The sequence below is a fragment of the Mus musculus genome, chromosome 15 (assembly GCF_000001635.26).
Source record: "Mus musculus strain C57BL/6J chromosome 15, GRCm38.p6 C57BL/6J".
Taxonomy (NCBI): Eukaryota; Metazoa; Chordata; class Mammalia; order Rodentia; family Muridae; genus Mus; species Mus musculus.
In genome coordinates this window covers 63,880,461-63,889,314 of record NC_000081.6, presented here as the reverse complement: position 1 = coordinate 63,889,314, position 8,854 = coordinate 63,880,461, and the positions used below count along the sequence as shown (strand labels likewise).

Sequence of the window (8,854 nt, the reverse complement as noted above, 5' to 3'; positions counted from 1 at the left end):
TTCTTGTTTTCCTTTTGTATTAAAAGTCTGGTGTTCCTTTGGACAAAATACATTCATATCCAGCACACTCTCTCGTGTCTGTGTCTGTTTGTCAATTTTGGCTGACTCCATGCACACGTGCAGGAACCCTGATTCCCAGGATTGAGGGGGGCCAACTGAGCTCTGTCCATGACAGAATGATGCCTGAACAGGGACCCTCGGACAGGTAAGACTTTATCTCTTTTTCTCCTTTTTCTTCTTTACTTCTCAGGCACAAAGGCTGTCCTAGCTTTCTCTTCCAGGGCTGCTAGACTCCTCTGTTTCTGGGACCCCTGGTTCAGAGGCTCCAGCTCTCATCCTCTAGGCTGGAGAGACAACATCACTCCTGTATTCAGAGAGGGAACCAGGGCTTAGGACAGTTAGGAGACTCCAATGGGGCATTTCTCTTAGCAGTTCTGTCTCACTTTACCTTTTCAGATGGAGGCCTCCACAATGGTCTAGGGACACCACATAGCATTTGGAGACCACAGAACCATATCAGGGCAGTCACCAAACTTGGTAGTCACTCACCTACCCCAGCGTTCCTGCAGAGCTTTCTTTCAGGGATGTAACAGACAGCTGCACGTGACCGAGCAGGGACAGGACAAAAAAACCCAAAGAGGAAGCAGGACACTCGGTCAGAGAGCCTGCATCTGCACTGCTGGTCCGCAGGGCTGGGACTCTGCAGTCTTACCCTACAGGGCATCCTAAAGCAGCCCACACCCTGCTACAGAGAGAGAGTGCTACATGGACTTGGCCAGGGCAATGGGTGACAATGGTTGGCTCCTGAACTCAGGCTTTACCCTCCCATGGGGACAAAGAAGGGTTGTGTCCCCTATTCCAGGAACCCCCAGGAGAGTTCAAGAACTGCTGGGCCCGATGCAATTATGCATAAGAGTCTTTTTATCATTATGAGTCAGACTCCGACCCACTGTGCAGGACAGGGGTGCAACCCTGAGCCTAAAAGGCTTGGCACTTATAGTAGGCATAGTTTGAGATTCTTTGGAATTTAGGGTGAAGGGGAAGGTGACAAGGCAAGTCAGTTTTCAAACAGGATACCTGTTTGGTCCTGCAGCAGGGTAAATCACATGGCCGGGAGGGGAACTCTTCTGACCTAAAGAGTATCTTTATGGTACTTCTCAGGAACTAGTGTGTGTTTTATGGCTGGCTATAGCTGTCTGCGACCTCTGATTACCTCCCTTTTATGATCTAAATCTGGGACCCAAATCTTCCCAAGGATGTTTCTCTTCGAAGGATAGGGGCCAGCTGCACCTGGGAAGTGCTTAGCCATTTATCAGTGACACAGAGGCGAGGGAGGTGGCCATTTTTCTACTCAAGCTGGCTCCGTTTGCCCCTTTCTCCCACTTCAAAGCCAAGCAGAGAGATCCAGTGGCCAGAGTGAGTGCTGGGAGATGGTATCATCCAGGCAGTTTCTAGATGTGTCTCTGCTTTGGGACATGGATCCCGACAGCAAGGTCCACTGTGTCTCTCTGCTCGTTGTCTGACTACAGATATGCAGAACGACTTTGTTCCAATGGGATAACAAGAGTCCTTTGGTAGAATTCATCCCTACTGCAGGGCAGGCAGGGGCAAGCTGGGTTTCAGCCTCCCCAGCATGACCGCAGCAGCGTTCTATAAAAATCAAGTCTTTTTGGGTGGCCTGAGCTGCATACTGCTCAGCCAGTGGGACAGGGGAGGTAGGACCTTCTTTCTGCTCCTCACTCTTTGCTGGTATCTGTCTTCTGGTAGGGGGTGGGTAGGGTAGGGAGCAGGGATAAATAGGCTTACCCCAGCCATCTTCTTCCACCAGCAGCTGCAGAACCCTGTAGGCCAGTACACTGCCCTGTGGGATGCTCACCATTTTCTCTGTGTCCACATTCCTCTGTCCCTGGACCTGTAAGGGAGGCAGGGAGAAAAGGACAGCAGCTATCTATCCAGACTCCAGAAGCTTCAGTTTGGAGGCAGACAGGAAAACTACCAGGGTCTTGATGACAAGATTCCTGGAGGGCTGGATTGATAGGTAGGTGAAGGTGAGGTCAGACAGACCCCTATGTGCAGCAAGGACACAAACTATGCTTGTGTAAATGGTCTTTCTAGAAAACAATCTAAGGCACTCAGAACTCAAACAATGGACCTGGTTTGGTCAAGTTCTAAGAAATCACACAAGGGAGCCACTAGTGTGTTCCGTCCTATTAAATATGGATATTAGCCCAGAAACTTAGGATACCCAAGATATAAGATACAATTTCCCAAACGCATGAAATTCAAGAAGAATGAAGACCAAAGTGTGGACACTTTGACCCTTCTTAGAAATGGGAACAAAACATCCATGGAAGGAGTTACAGAGACAAAATTTGGAGCTGTGACGAAAGGATGGACCATCTAGTGATTGCCATATGCAGGGATCCATCCCATAATCAGCTTCCAAACGCTGACACCATTGCATACACTAGCAAGATTTTGCTGAAAGGACCCAGATATAGCTGTCTCTTGTGAGACTATGCCGGGGCCTAGCAAACACAGAAGTGGATGATCACAGTCAGCTATTGAATGGATCACAGGGCCCCCAATGGAGGAGCTAGAGAAATTACCCAAGGAGCTAAAGGGAACTGTAACCCTATAGGTGGAACAACATATGAACTAACCAGTATCCCGGAGCTCTTGTCTCTAGCTGCATATGTATCAAAAGATGGCCTAGTTGGCCCTCACTGCAAAGAGAGGCCCATTGGACTTGCAAACTTTATATGCCCCAGTACAGGGGAACGCCAGTGTCAAAAAGGGGGAGTGGGTGGGTAGGGGATTGGGGGGTGGGTATGGGGGACTTTTGGGATAGCATTAAAAATGTAAACGAGGAAAATACCTAATAAAAAATAAATTAAAAAAATATGTTACACTCCATTTTGGATACTCTTTTGGAAAATGCTGAGGTGCAGGCACTGGGGTATGGCTGGTCTATCTATAGTCCATACGGCCACAATGCCACTTTCGCCAATTTTCCACTTTGCAACCATGGCTTAAAGCAGTAAAGGCATGGAGGAAGTTGGCCTTGAAAGGCAGACTTTTATGATGTTTGTCCATTGTCACAGCCTTCTGCCTTCTCTCTCAGGCAAGAACTATGTAACACACCTTAATAAAACTACATTTTCATCAGATAACATGGTTATCCTGGATACAGGTCACCCCTGCAGCAAGATGTGGCCACAAAGCCAAGTTCTGGCTGACAGGACACAACACACGAAGAATTTCTTCCCTGTTTTGTTGTGTGGTGTGCGATGCTTATGATAACTAAATACCATAACCATGTTGACACATGAGGTGAGAGCCACACATTGGATGACAGAATGGAAAAATTGAAAGACCAGATCACTAAAAACTGTGCAGTCTACTACTGGGGCTTTTTGGCTCCTGTCTGAACTTTTGTGAAAGGGCAAAATGCTTTTCTTCTTTTCAGTCAATACTGTTTTTTTAATTTCCCCTTACTTGCCAGCAAAGAATTGGGTGTCATGGTATTCCTGGGATTCTGGGTTGTGGCACAAAGTGCTGTGTCCTTGGGAAACCCTACTTTTGGCAATCTGGGAAGGCTGATAACCTTATTCTAGAACCCAGTCTTAGAACACTCAGTATCTCCATGGATTACGATATTGTAAGAAGGAACCAAACAGAAGCCATTTTGAATAAAACTTCCAGTTTGGATAGGAGTCAATTAAAGTTTAAGTTCCCAAGACCTTCCTGGGTAACTGACATCTGCTTGGCAGGAAGAGATGTGTACCTGGGTAAGTAGCATCCTGGTTGACAAACTGAGGCATGAAAGGTAGGCAAGCTACCATACCACAGTGGAATAAACCAACCAATAACAACAGGATAAATGTACCACAAATAAATGTTTCCTCTAACCCTGATCCTGATTGTTGGAAAATGTAACTGTAACTTGGCACAGATATTTGTGATTTTCAAGCCTAAAAGCTCTATTACATTCTCACTTGTGGTTGCAGTTCAGCTCACGAGTCTGTCCTTTGCCCCTGGTCCATCACTAGTGGCCTTATTACAATAAACCTTTCTTTTCTGCGTAGGCCTAGTGTTTGAGTTGTGTTGGATCTACCTTGGACCCCTTAACAATATCAGCAATAAATGTTTACTTCCTAGATATGGTCCTTGTCCCAGCTGCCTGCCCCATTGCATGCGCTGGGTCAGAAGACCGTCGCTCTCCTTGAGGAACGTGCTTAGAAGGCATGTGATTAGCATTACCACTTGCAGGCTATGCTGCTGTCCTATGGCTTGACCAAATGTGTGCTGAAAACACATATCAGACTTGAACTTGAACCCCACCTCTTACTGGCTGTGGTTCTCAGCAAAGAGCTTCTTTGAGTCCTGGTTTCCTCAGATTGGAAAACAGAGTTAACAGACACAGCTCCTGGAATCATCGGGAGGAATGAATGAGGTCTGTTGAGTGCTTACACTCAGTACTCCATCATGGGAGGGAGGTTTTCTCTGAAAGTGATACCTACCTGTAGGCACCTGCATTCGTGGGCATGCTAAGGGGATCAGCCACCTGGGCCTTCAAATAATAGGTGGGAGGCAGAGAGTCCCAGAACCTAGAATGTTCATGTGATGTCAGCCTTCCCGTGCAAGGGGCTGAAGTAAATGACCTAAGAAGGGGTGTTTGTAACCACCTGTGCAAATCTTCCTACTCTAAAGGTCACATGCAGGAATCATCCGGAAAAACTCAAACAAAACCAGTGATTGTGTGCTATTTCAGACCCATGATAACGGCATAGGGGCTTACACTGTGTCATCTGTAACACCAGGTACCTGGGAGGTAGACATAGGAGGTTATTTGGGTCCCGATTGGGCAATATATTAAGACCCTGATTCAAAACAGAAGGAAGGGGGGACCATGGTGTGCGAACATGAGAAACCTCAGAAAAACCTGTGTAGGCAGGGGAGAGACCTTGTCATCTTCCAAGGCCTGCTTTCCCCTTCAGGGTAAGGAGAATTCTAGATAGAGCATCTTCATGAAGTTGATGATATTCCAACCTCACTGCCCACCATTGGCCCACTCTGGCACACTGCACACCTGACCATGGCCCAACTGTAGGAGGGACAGCTGCCCAGCTCCTAGCATGTGGCTGTGGCTCTGAAGCATGGCATCTTGCAGGGTCTCCACAGCCTCAGTTACCACGTATAGACTCTCCCTCTCCTTCCGGCTGTGTAGCTCCTGGAGGAAGGAGGGCCTGGGTGACCTCAGTTTCCTGGAAGGCACAGAAAGCAGAGAAGTTCTGAGCTGGGAGGGGCATCTGCACAGCTAGTGAGTCCCTCCTGGCTTGGTGATCTCTGCACTGATCACAGTAGCTAGGGAGAAACTGGCCTGTGTGGTGGTGAGGTCTGTTTGTGTAAAGTGAGTGGCATCAACTGAAAAGGGGAAAACTGAGGAAAGCCAGGAACAGTCCTCTTCAAGGTTTCAGATATCCAAACATAGGCCCACATGAGATTTAAACATTTGGGAGATAATATTAAAATGGATGAAAGGGTCCCAAATTGCTAACCTGGGAAACCTGGCAGCAACAGAGTATCCACCAGCTTCAGGCAGGTGTCTCCAGTTTGCTGCAGTTGCCACCACTCCCTGTTGCCACACTTCTATAGTTTAGTTCCCTTTCCTGTCTCTGGATGCTTCTGGCTTGAAGCCTCTGAGTCTGCATGTGGGCCCAGGGCTCAATCCCATGGGTCTACTATCTCATGTGCCTCCTGGAGCTGTGGGCTGTCAGCATCCTTGGCTTTCTCCACATACCTGGAGTAACTGTGGCCATTGTCCCCCATCTTGGAGTCCAGCTGCCCACAAACCTTCCCTGGCTCTCACCTCTTCTCTAGCAGCATCTCCCAGGTACAAGGGGAGACCCAGAGTGTCTGCACAGCCAAGGCAGAGAGGCGGGTGGTCTTGCCACTTCCAGTCGCCTGGCCCTGTAGCCCAGCACTCAGGCTCACAGCCCCTGTCAATCCTCCTGCCTCCTTCTCCCAGGTGTAGATAGGCCCACTGTGGTTCACCTCTGCAGAGAGAGAAGGGCAAGCTACAGGTGCCTGGCAAGGTAAGGAGACAGGTTGCAGGGTGGCTCATGGTGCAGTTTTGGCCTGAGCCAGGTCTCAAAATGGCTGCCACCACCTATACATTGTGTGTGCTATGCAGAAACCACTGAGCGCTCAAAGCCTCAATATCCTCATCTACATGCAGGGAAGAAAGAGCATCAGGGCTTCCTCTGAGGTGGGGTTTGAGGATCAAAAGCAGATTTAACAATGTGTGTGTGTGTGTGTTTGTGTGTGTGTGTGTGTGTGTGTGTGTGTGTGTGTGTGTCTGTGTCTGTGTCTGTGTCTGTGGCTGTGTCTCTCTGTTTGTGTATGACATGAAAGTAGAAAGAGGAAGAAATCTAAAGGGGGGAAGGAAGAACAGGGGTAAAGGCGTCTTCATGACATGAAAACAGAAGGAGCACTGTCTGGGAGGAAGGAGAGCAGCAAGAGGAGGGGGAATGCTGGGGGGGAGGTACAGAAACATCAACAAATTAATAGATGTGTGTGAAATGGCAGGAAGGGCCACTCTGCTGACCAGAGTTTGATCCTTGGGACACTCATGGTAAAAGGAGAGAACTGATTTCTGAACGATGTCCTCTGACTGCACATCAGTACTGCAGCACACATATGCCCAACACACAACACCCACAAAGAGTAAATAAATGTAAAACACACACAAAAAAAATCTGTTAAAGAGAAAAGGCCATAATGACATCCACTGTTTTGTATTCTTAACTTAGACAATTAATAAAAACCAAATAATGATTTGCTTATATTACAAGGAGGAACACAGGGGGCAAAAGAGCGTCTCTCTTGTACATCCAGCCACGTGACATGACTATGGGGGCCCTGCTCCTGCTAGCCTCACCCAGTGGTTTCTGGGAACCAAGCAGCACGCTGTTCAGTGTCTAGGCACACTCATCTGCCTCCCTTGGGAGTCCCACTTCACTCCCCAGCAGCCTCTTGGAGATACCTGGGTCAGGACAGCCAGGCTCCAGCACATCGAGGAGGGAGAAGTCTGTGGGGATGAGGGGTGTGTCCCAAGGCCAGAGGTAGCTCTTGTGCTTCTTCCTCACCAGGCAGAAGGGGCGCAGGCGCTGTGAGCTGCTGAGGCTGTCCACAGGCACCAGCTCACCCTTCCTGCCCAGCTCTCTCACCAGGCTCTTGGTGCTCCTCAAGAATAAGGACGACATGCCCCTTGAGAGGCAAGGGACAATATCATTCAGGGCTGGATAGGGGAGGCCTCGCTGATAGCTGCAAGCTGGGTGGGAAACAGAGCCATGCGAAGGCTGGGAGCCCAGGCTGACTGTCTGGGTCCCACTGATCACCCCAGAGCTAGGTTCCAAACTCTGGTCTTAAAGTGGAAGCCATGGCTGGCCAAAACCACTGTCAGGTTTCCCTGCTGCACAACGGTGGACTCTGAGAAACTCGGGGCCACTTGACACACTTCTCTGGGTGACAGGGCTGTTCCTTTGGGAACACCACTGAATCCGTCTGTGCCACTTAATGCGGTGGTTTAGTCACATTTAGATCATGCCGCCTCAACGCATCTCTGCAAGGACTCCGGTAGTAATTGTGAAGACCTCCAGCACTGGCCTAGGGCCATACACTACAGCTCTGCATCCTGACCCCTCTTTCTTTCTCAAAGGAATTGGGGAGGCAGGTGTGGTTTACAGAGGGAGGAGTTGGGTTGAGAAAGGAGCAGGAATTCTACTTGCCTTCCCTGTGATTGTACAAATTCCTATGTGGAAAGACTTAGGGTGAGACCCCAGATTCCTCTCATCTCCAGCTGCGTTGTATCATGTCTTTCTTGCTGTTGAAGCCAGGACCTCCGTGAAGTGGGCTCTGGGATTCACCTGTCGCATTTATGCCGGGCAGGGCGTTGATATTAGGGTGATCCTTAGACTACGGAGGGGGTGGGAGAAAAGAAATTAGGGCAGGTGGGATCTGGTCTGGGGGTGACTGGGAGGCTGAAGAAGAGAGCCTGGCACACAGCCCTGGTGATGGCCGGAGGTGCTGGCTCCACCTCTCTCTAGAGTAATTCCTAGGTTCCACAGTCACTTTGAGGGATTCAGAAAAAAATGTCTGACTTATTTAAAAATAGGAAGAAGGGAAATTAAACCTTTCAAGTATGTCACAATACAAAAAAAGATGGTATATTATATGTTTTTATCTCAACAGTACTAAATGATAATTTATAATATTTCTGTGGTAGCAGGGCTTCAATAAAGAGAAATCACCTGGGTCCTCCAGCATCACCCTCTTGGTACCTAGAAGAGAGAGGAGGAGAGGAATCTGGGCCCTAGTCCTGGGCAATGGCGACACTCCTCTGGGAAGCAGAAGGCTCACACTAAGGGTCAGCCCAAGTCAGGGAGGCCACAGAGGGAGGAGGCATGCTGAACTGGTGTTCAGAGCACCCAGAACAGCAGCTCAAGGACTAACCTGAGGCCTTAGGACATGTGCCTCAGCTTCCCACCTCGGTGTAGCGGCTGGTGGGTGCCACCTGGCTGACCTACCGGATACCAAGGCCACTGCGCCTGCGCGAGGCATCTCTGGCCACGTGGGACTCCCTACAAGCCTTCTTCTGAACCGCAGGATTCAAGTACTGCCCCTGCTCTGTCCACGAATCCGTTTTCTGGTCACCTTAGACTTCAGCTCCTCCTGAGCAAGGCAAAGCTGCTTCAGCTTCCCTTCCTTGCCACACCTCCCTCCCTCAGTTCTCTCTTCTCCAGGATGGCAACAGCCAACCTCTCAATCTGTGGGTTTTCTTTCCATCTGA

General features: G+C 49.2%; 1 pseudogene across 1 annotated transcript; it reads right to left on the bottom strand.

Moving 5' to 3' along the window:
• Positions 1 to 241: 241 nt before the first annotated feature.
• On the bottom strand, positions 242 to 8,608 carry Gsdmcl2 (gasdermin C-like 2; annotated as a pseudogene). Its single transcript, NR_108053.1, has 7 exons — positions 8,518 to 8,608; positions 7,794 to 7,931; positions 7,049 to 7,272; positions 5,873 to 6,059; positions 5,093 to 5,267; positions 1,807 to 1,912; positions 242 to 364 (listed from the first exon to the last, which is right to left on the bottom strand). The product of NR_108053.1 is annotated as a gasdermin C-like 2 (transcript).
• Positions 8,609 to 8,854: the final 246 nt, after the last annotated feature.